Source organism: Archocentrus centrarchus, unplaced genomic scaffold (genome assembly GCF_007364275.1).
Source record: "Archocentrus centrarchus isolate MPI-CPG fArcCen1 unplaced genomic scaffold, fArcCen1 scaffold_33_ctg1, whole genome shotgun sequence".
Classification (NCBI taxonomy): domain Eukaryota; kingdom Metazoa; phylum Chordata; class Actinopteri; order Cichliformes; family Cichlidae; genus Archocentrus; species Archocentrus centrarchus.
This window is the reverse complement of record NW_022060261.1, coordinates 3,456,775-3,470,736: the sequence shown is the minus strand read 5'-3', so window position 1 is coordinate 3,470,736 and position 13,962 is coordinate 3,456,775. Positions and strand designations below refer to the sequence as shown.

At 42.4% G+C, this 13,962-nt stretch overlaps 1 pseudogene; it reads left to right on the top strand.

Moving 5' to 3' along the window:
* The first annotated feature begins 315 nt into the window (after positions 1-315).
* Positions 316-12,222, top strand: LOC115776547 (low affinity immunoglobulin gamma Fc region receptor II-like; annotated as a pseudogene).
* The last annotated feature ends 1,740 nt before the right edge of the window (positions 12,223-13,962 follow it).

Below are 13,962 nucleotides of genomic sequence, written 5' to 3'. Positions count from 1 at the left end.
TAAAGATCTGAGGTTAATGTAGGAGTTTGCTGTTTTTCTGGATGTGAGAGTGTGAGTAGTTAGCTTTGTGTTGGGCATTTATACCCCACACAGTGACAGGCTGCCTTTGTCTGTGTTTATTTTTCTAATATTTTACGTGTTTGTGTGGAGTTGTTCTTTGTGTTCACCTCAAACCAACCTGAGTGTCATTTCTCTTTAGTTCTGATCTCACTGCTGAGCTGCACAACAAACCAAGGTCAGTAACCTTCTTCTGTCACAGCTTCAACCTGATAAATGCTCACTAATATGACCTGTTTGGCTTCATGTTTCATTGTAACCCTCACAGCTCGTCTGACTGTGAGTCCCAGCAGATCTCAGTTCTTTGAAGGAGACTTTGTGTCTCTGAGCTGTGAGGAGGACGACAGCTCTGCTGGATGGACTCTGAGGAGGAACACAAGCACAGAACAGAGGACTGAGTGTAGGGATGGGTGGGGAGAAGCTGCTGGTTCTTCCTGTAACATCAGCTACATCTACACATGGGAGAGTGGAGTTTACTGGTGTGAGTCCAGAGAGGGTGCCATCAGTAACATGGTTAATCTCACAGTCTCTGGTAAGCTGAGTGTGTGGAGTTAGTGTTGATGAAGCTGTGTGTAAATGGATGAAATGCTGTAGTTTGTCTCTGTGTTGAGGTGGATCAGTGATCCTGCAGAGTCCTGTCCTCCCTGTGATGGAGGGAGATGACGTCACTCTGCTCTGTCAAACAAAGACCACTCCCTCCAACCTCCCAGCTGCTTTCTATAAAGATGGCTCCCTCATCAGGGAGCAGCCTACAGGTCACATGACCATCCAGCATGTTTCCAGGTCTGATGAAGGCCTCTACAAGTGTGACATCAGCGGTCATGGAGAGTCTCCATCCAGCTGGATCACTGTCACAGGTGACACACTCACCTGTCTGTGTTTCTGCAGGTTTCAACATTCACAATGTGACCAGAACTTAATGACTGTGTTTGCTTTATTTTAGAGAGACACACCACCACACCTCCACCTACATCACTCTCTCCTCTTCTCCCTTTGTTGCCAATTGTTGGATCAGTCTGTGTTGTGGTTCTACTGGTGTTACTGGTTCTGCTGATGAGACGATGTGTTTACAGGAAACTTCAAGGTGAGACTTATCATTCACAAACATTTAGAAGGTGAATGTCTCAACTTAATTTCTAATTATCTTAAAAGTATTTTATATTTCAGCGTTGAAATAATACACTGCTCAAAATAATTCACAGTGTAGTACCTAGTCAGTTAAAATTTTGTGATATTGATGTGGTCAGGCAAGTATCAGAGGGGGTTGTTAATCAGTTTCAGCTGCTTTGGTGTTCATGAAATTAACAACAGGTGCGCTAGAGGGGAGGCCTATTTTGTCTGGTCTCGGTTGTGAGCTCTGGCATGGACGTGGTCTCTGGTTGGTGCTTTGGTATACCTGAAGGCAGTGGTGGTACAGACGCTTTTGAAGGCGGCGGTGCTGTAGGTGGTGACACTGCAGGTGAGGGTGAAGGCTTTGACAACTGTGGCGAAGACAAAGTTTCTGACAAAAACTGGGGCTGCTGCAGCTCCAGCTCAGGCTTTGCAGGTAACACAGGTGACTCCTCAAAGTCAAAGTGAATTTCATTGTCAGTCAAACCATGTAATAGTACATTACACAGAAGACTGAAATTTCCTTTCTCCAAACCCCAAAATGTGCAGTATTAAAAACAGAAATGACACCCAACTAAGCATAAAAACCGAAGAATAGACGAAGCATAAATAGTCAGGTTGAGGTATGTTACTCGAGTGACATACCACTGACATCTCATGCCATGGCTCAGGTCACTGAAAAGGCACTCGAGAGAACAAAGGCTGCTGTGGTTGGGCTCTGGCTGCCCCCACCCACAGAACAATAATGGGTGCAGGGACAGGGCAGTCCTTGGCTGTCCTCACTCTGGGTCTCTTATACTCCCAGTATTCCTAGAGGAACTGCCAAAAGTCAGCCCAAGCTGAAAGAACAGAGCTAATGGCATGCTTAAAACAGATTGCACAAGCAACTCAGTGTGAACAAATGTCTCACTATGAACAGGTTGAGCATAAAACACATAACGAAATGACTGAGAATATGATTCATCTAAAACAGATGACAGTTTTAGTCTCTTCGTGTCATGGTCCTGGGCCGTCTGCCCAGCATTTTGTGTTTAGTTCTGTCTTCCCTGAGTTTTGTTGTTTTTCAGTTGTTTTGATACGTTTGTTCCCCTCGTCCCTGTCTCCCCTGCTCCATGGTCTTGTCATGATGTCTTGTCCCTGACCTCCTGTGTTTTCATGTTGAGTTTATTCCTAGTGTTGTGACTAGTCTGTGTCTCTGCCCCGTGTCTGTGTGCCAGTCCCCCGTATGTAGTCTGCGTGCGCCTTGGTTAGTCACTTCCTGTATTATTTTGACAGTCGTATGTTCCCTGTGCTTTGTGTTTAGTTTTGCTTCCCATGTTGTTAGTTTCATTTGCTTCACCTGTTGTTCCCTGCTGTTTCTTCTTGCCCTAATTACCTGCTGTGTATTTAAGCCCTCAGTGTTCATCTGTTTCTTGTCGCGTCGTCTTCAGTGTTCCCTCGCTGTGTGTCTCCCTGCTCCTCCTCAGGTTTTGGTTTAGTTCCTTCCCCGTATAGGTTGTTTTGTATTTTTCCAATAAATCCTGTTTTTTTGAGTCTGCATCCTGGGGTCCAATTCTGCCTGCCACACACACACGCCATGACACTTCGGGCAGAGTAGTCACCTGAGGGGCCACACAACAGGGCTGCCCACCGCATTACTGTCAGAGTTGACAGGATAACACCCAGTCCCAAAATTTGCCTGTGTAGCAACAAAGCTTTAATTCCCTTTCAAGCTGTAAATCTGACTGGATAGCTTTATTGGTCTTGGACATGTGAGCATCATTCATAACCTTTGTATCAGCCAGCTTGAACACAGAAAACTCATATCCACAGTCTATTGAGGCTGGCACATGAATTTCACTCGTACAGTGGGGAAAATAAGTATTTGATAAACAGCCATTTTTTTTTCAAGGTCTCCCATCTTCAAAGAATGGAGAGGTCTGTAATTTTTATCGTAGGTACAACACAAGCAGTTTCTACGTGAATAGGACTGGAAACAATACCTGCAGTGGGCAATTCATGGGCAACAGTCACAGAAGGTAGATGAAGGTGCAACGTGTTGACCAGAAAATCCCTTATTAAAACATGCAGTGAGTAAAAAAGCCAAGGGAAGCAGGCAACTAGTCTTTGAAGTCTGTCCACCATGGCATCCTTATATTCCTTACTGGTTTTAGTTAGCCACTCATGAAATAACACATCAACTTGAATGAATAATATGCTTCCTTACATCAGAGGGCGGTAGTTCAATTCAATTTTATTTATATAGCACCAAATCACAACAACCAGTCACCTCAAGGCAACTTGTATTGTGGGTAAAGACCCTACGATAATACAGAGAAAACCCAACAATCAAAACTGGATGGCATTACAAAAGTAATGCCATCCAGAGTAAGTATCTGCTTTGACACCATGTTTCTAAGATTTGTGGGGCCGAGCACAAGAATTTCAGTTTGATCTTAATTTAGAAGCAGGAAATTAGAGGTCATCCAGGCCTTAATGTCTTTAAGACATTCCTGCAGTTTAACTAATTGATGTGTCATCTGGCTTCATTGATAGATAAAGCTGAGTGTCATCTGCATAACAATGAAAATTGATGCAATTCTTTCTAATAATACTGCCTAAGGGAAGCATGTATAATGTAAATAGAATTGGTTCTAGCACAGAACCCTGTGGAACTCCATAATTAACCTTAGTGTGTGAAGAAGACTCCACATTTACATGAACAAATTGGAGTCTATGAGATAAATATGATTCAAACCACTGCAGTGCAGTACCTTTAATACCTATAGTATGCTCTAATCTCTGTAATAAAATGTTATGGTCAACAGTATCAAAGCTGCACTGAGGTCCAACAGGACAAGAACAGAGATGAGTCCACTGTCAGTGGCTCTAAGAAGATCATTTGTAACCTTCACTAATGCTGTTTCTGTACTGTGATGAATTCTGAAACCTGACTGAAATTCTTCAAATAAACCGTTCCTCTGCAGATGATCAGTTAGCTGTTTTACAACTACTCTTTCAAGAGTCTTTGAGAGAAAAGGAAGGTTGGAGATTGGCCTATAATTAGCTAAGACAGCTGGGTCAGTGATGGCTTTTTAAGTAGAGGTTTAATTACAGCCACCTTGAAGGTCTGTGGTACATAGCCAACTAATAAAGACTGATTGATCATTTTTAAGATTGAAGCATCAATAATTGGAAAGACTTCTTTGAACAGTCTAGTAGGAATGGGATGTTGCTGGTTTGGAGGAAGTAACTATTGAAGTTAACTCTGAAAGATCAACTGGAGCAAAAGAGTCTAAACAAATACCAGCAGTGCTGAAAGCAGCCGAACATGAAGAATAATCTTTGAGATGGTTATGAATAATTTTTTCTCGAATGTCTAAAATTTTATTTGTAAAGAAATCCATGAAGTCACTACTAGTTAAAGTGAAAGGAATACTCGGCTCTACAGAGCTCTGACTCTTTGTCAGCCTGGCTACAGTGCTGAAAACAAACCTGGGGTTATTCTTATTTTCTTCAATTAATGATGAATAGTAAGATGTCCTAGCTTTACGGAGGGCTTTTTTATAGAGCAACAAACTTTTTCCAGGCTAAATGAGCATCTTCTAATTTAGTGAGATGCCATTCCCTCTCCAGCTTACGGGTTATCTGCTTTAAGCTGTGCGTTTGTGAATTATACCACGGAGTCAGGCACTTCTGATTTGAAGCTTTCCTTTTCAGAGGAGCCACAGTATCCAAAGTTATACGCAGTAAGGATGTAAAACTATTGACGAGATAATCAACCTCACTGGGAGCAGAGTTTAGGTAGCTGCTCTGTACTGTGTTGGCACTGAAGAGCATAATAATGAAGGAATTAGATCCTTAAACTTAGTTACAGCACTTTCAGAAAGGCTTCTACTGTAATAAAACTTATTCCCCACTGCTGTGTAATCCATTAAAGTAAATGTAAATGTTACTAAGAAATGATCAGACAGGAGGGGGCTTTCAGGGAATACTGTTAAGTCTTCAGTTTCTATGCCATATGTTAGGACAAGATCCAGAGTATGTTTAAAGTGGTGGGTGGGCTCCTTTACATTTTGAGAGAAGCCAATTGAACCTAATAATAGATTAAATGCAGTGTTGAGGCTGTCATTTTCAGCATCTGTATGGATGTTAAAATCACCAACTATAATTATTTTATCTGAACTGAGCACTAAATCAGAAAAAAAGTCTGAGAAATCAGACAGAAACTCTGAGTAAGGACCAGGTGGACGATAGATAATAACAAATAAAACAGGTTTTTGATTTTCCCAATTAGGATGGACAAGACTAAGAGTCAGGCTTTCAAAAGAATTAAAACTTTGTCTCGATCTTTGATTAATTAGTAAGCTGGAATTGAAGATTGCAGCTAATCCTCCTCCTCGACCTGAACTTCGAGCATTCTGACAGTTACTGTGACTCGGGGGTGTTGATTCATTTAAACTAACATATTCATCCTGCTTTAACCAGGTTTCTGTAAGGCAGAATAAATCATTATGTTGATCAATTATTAAATCGTTTACTAATAGGGACTTGGAAGAGAGAGACCTAATTTTTAATAATCAGCATTAATTTTGACAGCAAATTTTGATTTAGTGCAGCACGGTGGTGCAGTGGTTAGCACTGCTGCCTCACAGTTAGAATACCATCTGGAAGGCCTGGGTTCGATTCCACCTTGGCCCAGGCCTCTCCCTCTCTCTGTGTGGAGTTTGCATGTTCTCCCCGTGCTTGCGTGGGTTTCCTCCCACATTCCAAAGACATGCACTTACTGGGGTTAGGTTAATTGGCTAATCTAAATTGCCCATAGGTGTGAATGAGAGCATGAATGTGAGTGTGAAAGGTCGTCTGTCCCTCTGTGTTGGCCCTGCAACAGGCTGGCAACCTGTTCAGGGTGTACCCTGCCTCTCGCCATATGACAGCTGGGATAGGCTCCAGCCCCCCCGCGACCCTTAACAGGATGTGCGGAAGCGAATGGATGGATGGATGGATTTTGATTTAGTTTTAGTCATAATTTAGTCATCTGAATAGTTTCAGTTTTAGTCAATGAAATTATCGTAAGAATATAGTTGACTGAATCTACAGTCGATTTAGTCTAAAATATAAAGGGTGTAAAATGTAAATGCTTTTTCTTCAGTTCCCTTGAATTAGTCATTATACACACGCAAAATTAAACATTTATTAAAAGTTATGGAATGTTATTAATAATATTAACATTAGTGTTTCACCTGCTTCCCACACACCTGATCATTAACACCACCTTACTGAGATAATCCGAGCGTTTTACAGCAGGACGCTCTGAAAGGTACAGGGCAGTGTTCAGGACTAAGATTAGGAAAGGCTAATCCACCGCGGTGTGGAGATTTTCTCTCAACACAAATGCTAAACTGGGAAAAACACTTTACCCTGCATGACATTAAAATGCTGACCTTTGCATGGAGATCTGGGTGACTGGTTTGCAGATGTCGTTTAAGATTTGTCGTGTTTTTACCCGAGATAGTCGCCCCACATGGTTTACACATCGTTTTGTTTGTCACAACGTCGTCCATACATCGGCTCTTCTCTTTCTCCCTGCTGACATTGGTTACATAACTTAGTTCTATCGGAAGTAACGACCAATCACAGGCTAGTTTGGTCTTACCGGGTTTAGAGCAAATTTGTGCAATTGTGCGTTTGATTGGATATTTTCCTACATTAACTTGTCCCACCCTGTCACAAAATTAAATCAGTTTTGATTGGCTGTCGTCCCCGCCAAGCATTTTCATCTCGTTTTCATTCGTTGACAAAAGTGTCAATTAATTTCATCATCGTTTTTATCCTTTTAGGTAATTTTTATTTAGTTATCGTCTCGTTTTCGTCATGAAAAAAAGGGTCGTTGATGAAAACTATGACGAAAATATTTCGTTAACAAAATTAACACTGTTAATAATCCACATCTAATAGTTTTATTCTTTGGTGCAGTTGATGAAGCTGTATTATTTATTGTTTTTGAATTTTTATTCTTAGTTTTTTGGTGGTCTGGGAGCAGGCACCGACTCTATGGGGATGGGGTTTTGGGGGGATGGCAGGAGGAGAGAAGCTGCAGAGAGGCATGTAAGACTGCAACTCTGCTTCCTGGTCTCAACCCTGGGTAGTCAGGTTTTAGGGTAATAAATTTGGCCATATTTCTAGAAATGAGAGCTGCTCCATCCAAAGTGGGATGGATGCCGTCTCTCCTAACAAGACCAGGTTTTCCCCAGAAACTTTGCCAATTATCTATGAAGCCCACGTCGTTTTTTGGACACCACTCAGACAGCCAGCGATTCAAGGAGAACATGCGGCTAAACATGTCGCTCCTGGTCTGATTGGGGAGGGGCCCAGAGAAAACTACAGAGTCCGACATTGTTTTTGCAAAGTTACACACCGAGTCAATATTAATTTTAGTGACCTCCGATTGGCGTAACCGGCTGTCATTACTGCCGACGTGAATAACGATCTTACCAAATCTACGATTAGCCTTAGCCAGCAGTTTCATGTCTGAATGTCGCCTGCTCTGGCCCCTGGAAGACATTTGACTATGGTCGCTGGTGTCTCTAGCTTCTCTAGCTTTCTCAAAACAGAGTCGCCAATAACCAGAGTTTGTTCCTCGGCGGGTGTGTCACTGAGTGGACAAAAATGGTCAGAGACGTGAACAGGTTGGTGGTATACCCGGGGCTTCTGCTGCTTAGGACTACGCTTCCTCCTCACAGTCCTCACCCCGTCCTACACAGTCCGGGTCCGTCGCAGCCCACGAAGACCGCAAAGGTCAGAAGTGAGCGGCTTTAAAGTTGGACGGTCTAGCCTTCATATCAGTGCCATCTGCCCTCACCTCGGCATAGCTCATGTCGGCTAGCAACCGTGACAGTGCAAAGCACAGCTGTGGAAAAGCAGCTGGTTAAACGGAGAACAAACTTTTGCTCCTTTTTGTGGTTCAATTTTAAGTCTTTAATTCAAAATAAGCTGTTAAAACAAGTATAACACATTTCAACTTTAAGAATACAGCTGAGCGAATGATTAATTTTCTAACTATATAAAGTGAGACATTAATGTTGACTAAAACTATCCAGTTATGATGCTTAACTTTAATTTCAGACAAACCGATTTGCTGAGGAACAAATGAAACACTGAAACAAAGCAAACATCAGCCGTTAGAGATCATCTGAGTGAGTTATAACTGTGCTTAACTTCCACTCAGTGGCGAAAGCCATTGGGGGTTTGGAAAGGATGTGCTGGCAGTCGGACGTTCTCTCCGGCTAAAGCGCTTGCATCTGGTTGTGTTCCAGCTGCCTTTAAACATGCAGTTGTACAGCCTCTAATCAAGAAGAAGAACCTTGACCCTGATGTTCTTTCAAATTACAGACCAATTTCTAAATTACCATTTTTATCCAAGGTTCTTGAAAAAGTTGTTTTTAAGCAACTTCAAGCATTTTTAAGTGAACATGGAATGTGGGAAAAGTTTCAGTCAGGTTTTAGAATGCGTCACAGCACAGAGACGGCTCTTTTAAGAGTTTTTAACGATCTGCTTTTAACTGTGGACTCTGGTAGTCCTGCAGTTTTAGTACTTCTAGACCTGTCAGCTGCCTTTGACACTGTGGACCACGAGATCCTTCTATCCCGCCTAGAACATGAAATTGGCATTAAAGGCACGGTTCTGACTTGGTTCAGATCTTATCTTACTGATAGAAGTTTCTCTGTCCATCTAGGAAACTGTTTTTCTACCACAGCAAAGCTTTCTTGTGGAGTGCCTCAGGGGTCCATTCTGGGCCCAATTCTTTTCTCATTGTATATGTTGCCTCTAGGGTCGATTTTTAGGAAACATAATATTTGTTTCCACTGTTTTGCTGACGACATCCAGGTGTATATGCCCATCAAACTGAACAGCAGAGATCCATGGGAACCCCTGCTGAACTGTCTAAGTGACATCAAGTCCTGGATGAGAAACAATTTCCTAAAACTTAATGAAAGCAAAACCGAGGTCATATGCTTTGGTAAATTTGACCCCTCAAGCTACTCCTCTGGCACTCCGAGTCATTTGGCTCCTCACTGTCGTGATGCTGTGAAAAATCTGGGTGTCATTTTAGATAGTAGTTTTAAAATGGAGAAGCAAGTAAGTGCTGTTACCAAAATCAGTTTTTACCAACTCAGAGTCATTGCCAAGGTAAAACCTTATCTCCCACAGCAGGACCTGGAAAAAGTTATTCATGCTTTTATTACTTCCCGCCTGGACTACTGTAATTCTCTGTACTTTGGCATAGATCAATCATCTGTGCGCCGCCTGCAGGTAGTCCAGAATGCGGCAGCTCGTCTTTTAACCGGTTTAAAAAAGCATGAACACATTACCCCAGTCCTGTCATCCCTTCACTGGCTCCCTGTCCGTTTTAGAATCGATTTTAAGATTTTATTGCTTACTTTTAAAGCCTTAAGCGGACTGGCACCTTTGTATCTGTCTGAGCTGCTTCACTGTCACACCCCTGTAAGAGCTCTGAGGTCATCGAACCAGCTGCTCTTACAGAGGCCTAAAACTAGACTAAAACAGAGAGGTGATCGAGCTTTTGCAGCAGCAGCACCAAAGCTATGGAACGATCTACCTCTCCATATCCGCACAGCTCAGACGATACACACATTTAAATCTCTATTAAAAACACATTTCTTTTCCTTGGCATTTGGCTGCAGTGCTACCTCCTTTTAGATGATTGTTTTATGGTATTTTATGGTACTTGTTTTAAACGTTTTAATTTTTAATTTTCTTATGTTATTTATTGTTCTTAATGTTTTTATTTATTTATTTTTATTTTATTATTTTATTTATTTATTTATATATTTTTATTTTTATTTAGTATAGTCCTTGGGGTTACAGATCTTGTACAGCACTTTGGTCAACGTCGTTGTTTTAAATGTGCTTTATAAATAAACTTGACTTGACTTGACTTGACTAAAGCAAACCTCGATATCCCGGTCAGCTGACAGCTAGATAGGCGAGCTGCTGGTAGAGCAGCGGCAACGGACCGCTCCGAAAACAGCGGAGCACTTTTTGCAATTAAGCGATATCTTGATAAAACGAGCTGATTGTCATGGTTCTGGGCCGGTGACCCAGTGTTTTTTGTTATCTTTTGTAATTGTGCTCAGTTTGTTTTCTAGTTCGTTGTGTTTCGATGTGTCAGGTCTGTGTCCTTGTTTCCCCATTTGACGATTTGTTTTATTTTGATAGTCATTTGGTCTCTGTCTGTCATGTTCAGTTTTGCTTCCCTTGGTCTTGTCATTAGATTAGCAATTCCTGTGTTTCCCAGCTGTTCCCACTCCCCTCCTTATCCTTGTGTATTTAAGTCCCATGTTTTCTCTGCCTGACGTTGCGTCCTTGTCATTCGTTCCCCTGCTGTGTCTCTCTGTAGTTCTCTGTAGTTCTTGGATTTCAGTTCTGGTTATCTTCCTGTTTTGCTGCTTTCGCCCCTGTTTCCGTTCTGCACTCACCCAAATAAAGACAATATTCATCTTACCTCGTCTGCATTGGGGTCCACTTCCTGCCTGCCACACAGCCATTCCATGACACTGATATTTGAGGTTTACACATTTACATTCTCGCCTCAAAACATCTTAAAAGTTTATCACAGAAACAGTCATTTTTCAAACTTTTTGGCCGCTATCCTACGCCATTTTTGTGTTTGAGTTTTGATGCCCAATGAATCATGGGATATGGTACTGTAGGCCACGAAGGATACACCGGGCCCACCCTTCAAATTCGAGAAAAGAAGGACGCATTCGTCGACCACATTTGGAGAAGTCTTCGAATTTGGACAGCCTTCGTCGCCTCACTCTGACGTAATTGGCCTACAAATGCGGCCTTCGAAGGATGCGGTCCCTGAATTTGGACACAGCTCCTGACTGCATACTGAGGAGGTAATTCAGCCATTTGATTCAGGTGTGTTGGATCAGGGACACATCTCAAACCTGCAGGACACTGGGCCACGAGGCCTGGAGTTTGAGGATCCCTGCCCTAGAGATACTAAGGAAAACCACAAAGAAAAAAACAAATGTAAAAGGAATCAGACTACACAATAATAAGTCCATGCATGATTTCTAAAAACATTTAAAGGACTACTTACCTTTTTTATCTTTTGTTCTACGGGATTCCTTCTTGTTTCTGTGCTCTATTAGGCTACCTTTTGTTCAAAGGTTGTTTTTTTTTAACCACATTGTCATGTACCACAGTGGCAGGACCCCAAAGCAGGACTCTAAAACAGAACTGAATCTTAAGACTTCAGCTATTATTGCTGGAAACTGAGGGCAAAACAAAACTGGATGGGAGCCAGCAGAGCAAAATACAAACTCACCTGGAACCAAACAAGGGCAGAGAGCACACAGCAGGAGGAAAACTACAACAAGAACACAACAGAGAACAAAGGGAAATGCAGACAATAAATACACATCAGGGAAATCAGGGAAATGGGACAGGGAACACAGCTGAAGAGAATTACACCTTAACAAGAGAGAGGAAGCAAAACTGAATATCAAACCCATGATACAAAAGAGTATACATAAAACAGGAAGTGACTAAATATGACTGACCGAAACCCTGACTAAGACACAGGATACTGGGACACCAGATAAACAATACACAAGACAAACTAAACAAAGGAACAAGACAAGGACTGAATATAGAAATATGAGGAAATAGAAACTAAATGCAAACTGGTGACTGAGAAGAGGACTCAGAAACTAACTAAAGATCAGAATATAGAAACATTACAAAGACTCTGGGTCATAGACCCAGGGACCATGACACACAGTCCGAGTGTCCCATGGAAATGCTTTTCTGGCTTCCTGTTTACTGATACTTAGTAATTCAGTGTAAAACTAATCTGAATATTGTGTCTATGTGGTTCATTGTGCAGAGAGCGACCTGGCTGAGGTTGACTCAGCAGTGAGAGCAGAAGACGTTGCTTATGGACAAATCATCATCAATGAGAAGACAAACAGATCCAAGATGAGAGGTACAGCTGCTCTTCTTTGTCTCCATCCTGGCTCACACCTACAGACACACACTGAGGCCTGGCTTCATGCTGAATGCTGACATCAGAGTGCTAACGTGCTGATGTTTAGCAGGTGTACTGTTCACTGTCTTAGCATGCTAACACGTGGTAACAGCAGACTAATGGGAATATTAGTTATGCAGGTATTTATAGTTGCTTTAAGAAAGTCAAGAGAAATTGTTAATTTAGAGATAGAAATAAGTAACAGTAGAATTGACTGACAAGCAGTTTGAATGCAAGGTGAGGCCTGTTGCTTATTATTTATTCAATGGTAAATCAAGCAGATGGTAGGTGAAGATCCTACAATAATACAGAGAAAACCCAACAGTCAAAACGACCCCCTATGAGCAGCACTTGGTGACAGTGGGAAGGAAAAACTCCCTTTAACAGGAAGAAACCTGCAGCAGAACCAGGCTCAGGGAGGGGGGGGGTCATCTGCTGAGGGGGGAGGGAGACAGAGATTAATAATAACTAATGATTAAATACAGAGTGAAGTATAAACAAAGTAAATAAGGTGAATGAGAAGAAACAGTTCATCATGGGAACCCCCCAGCAGCCTAGGCCTATAGCAGCATAACTAAGGGAGGGTTCAGGGTCACCTGATCCAGCCCTAACTATAAGCTTGATCATAAAGGAAGGAAGTACAGTGCTTGTTGGGGAGTTTCTCAGCAGGTGATTAAGCCATGATGTTGTGTTAGTGTGTTCACGGTCATGGATGAACATGTCAGCAGTGAAGCCATAAATGTGTTTTAGGAGGAATAAAATACACACACATAGTTTTCTAGATCAGTGAGATTAATTTGTCACAGGCAGACTGAAAAAAGCAAACCTTAACACAATGAATCATTTCTTTAAAGTTGTGTACATAAAACCAGGGCTGCAGCTACTTCCTGTTGCTGATTGTAGTTACCTGTAGTCTGAAGCTGTGAGACTTCTCACTTCACTGCAGTGCGTCCTAGTTAGGCCAACAATAGTGTTCATGCTGTGGGAACATTTTTGTTTCAGTGTGTGAGTCTGCTCTACAGCAGCTTTGTGGTCATCCAGCTTCCTTGCTGCAGAAGCATCCCCCAGGTCTTTGTGGTCACTTTGTTTCTCAGCAGAGATGAGAGCAGAAAAACAGAAAAGCTGCTGCAGACAAAGCAGCAGAGGACGAGAGTGAGAGGAAACTGTGCAGGAGTTTAGTGTTGAAGGTGCTGATGAATGTGTGTGTGCTTTAAGTGCTTTGGTAAGTAACACTGAAGATCTGATCTATAATAATCTTCATTCAGCCTTCCATCCATCATTTTCTCACTCTCCTCCAGCTCAGGATCACGGGGTACCTCAGCCTATAGTGTTTCAGCCCGTGGCCTTCATCAGGACCAGAGCCCATCCCAGCTGTCACAGAGGGGGAAGCTCCCTGGCCTCCCCCTCTATCGCAGAGCAAACACGAGCTCAGGTTTCAGACTGCTCTAAATTCCCATACACCCACCTGATGTTCCTGTTTGTGAGGAGCAGCCAGTCAGAATAAAGCTGGCTTAAAGGAGAGGTGGCTTTAAAGGGGAAGAGCTAAAAGAAACCCTTTCATTCAGATGATGAACTGAGAGGCTGCACCAAGGTCCAGAATAACATAAAGAGTCCAAATCCAGAACTGGACTGAGGCTGGTTAGGGTTTCCTGCTGGATGAGGTTCCTGGTCAGTTCTGTGGGATGTTCTCCTGCAGGCGTGCTGTGTTCATCAGCAGCTCTGACCAGGTGTGCCTCACTGTGTCATGATGGCC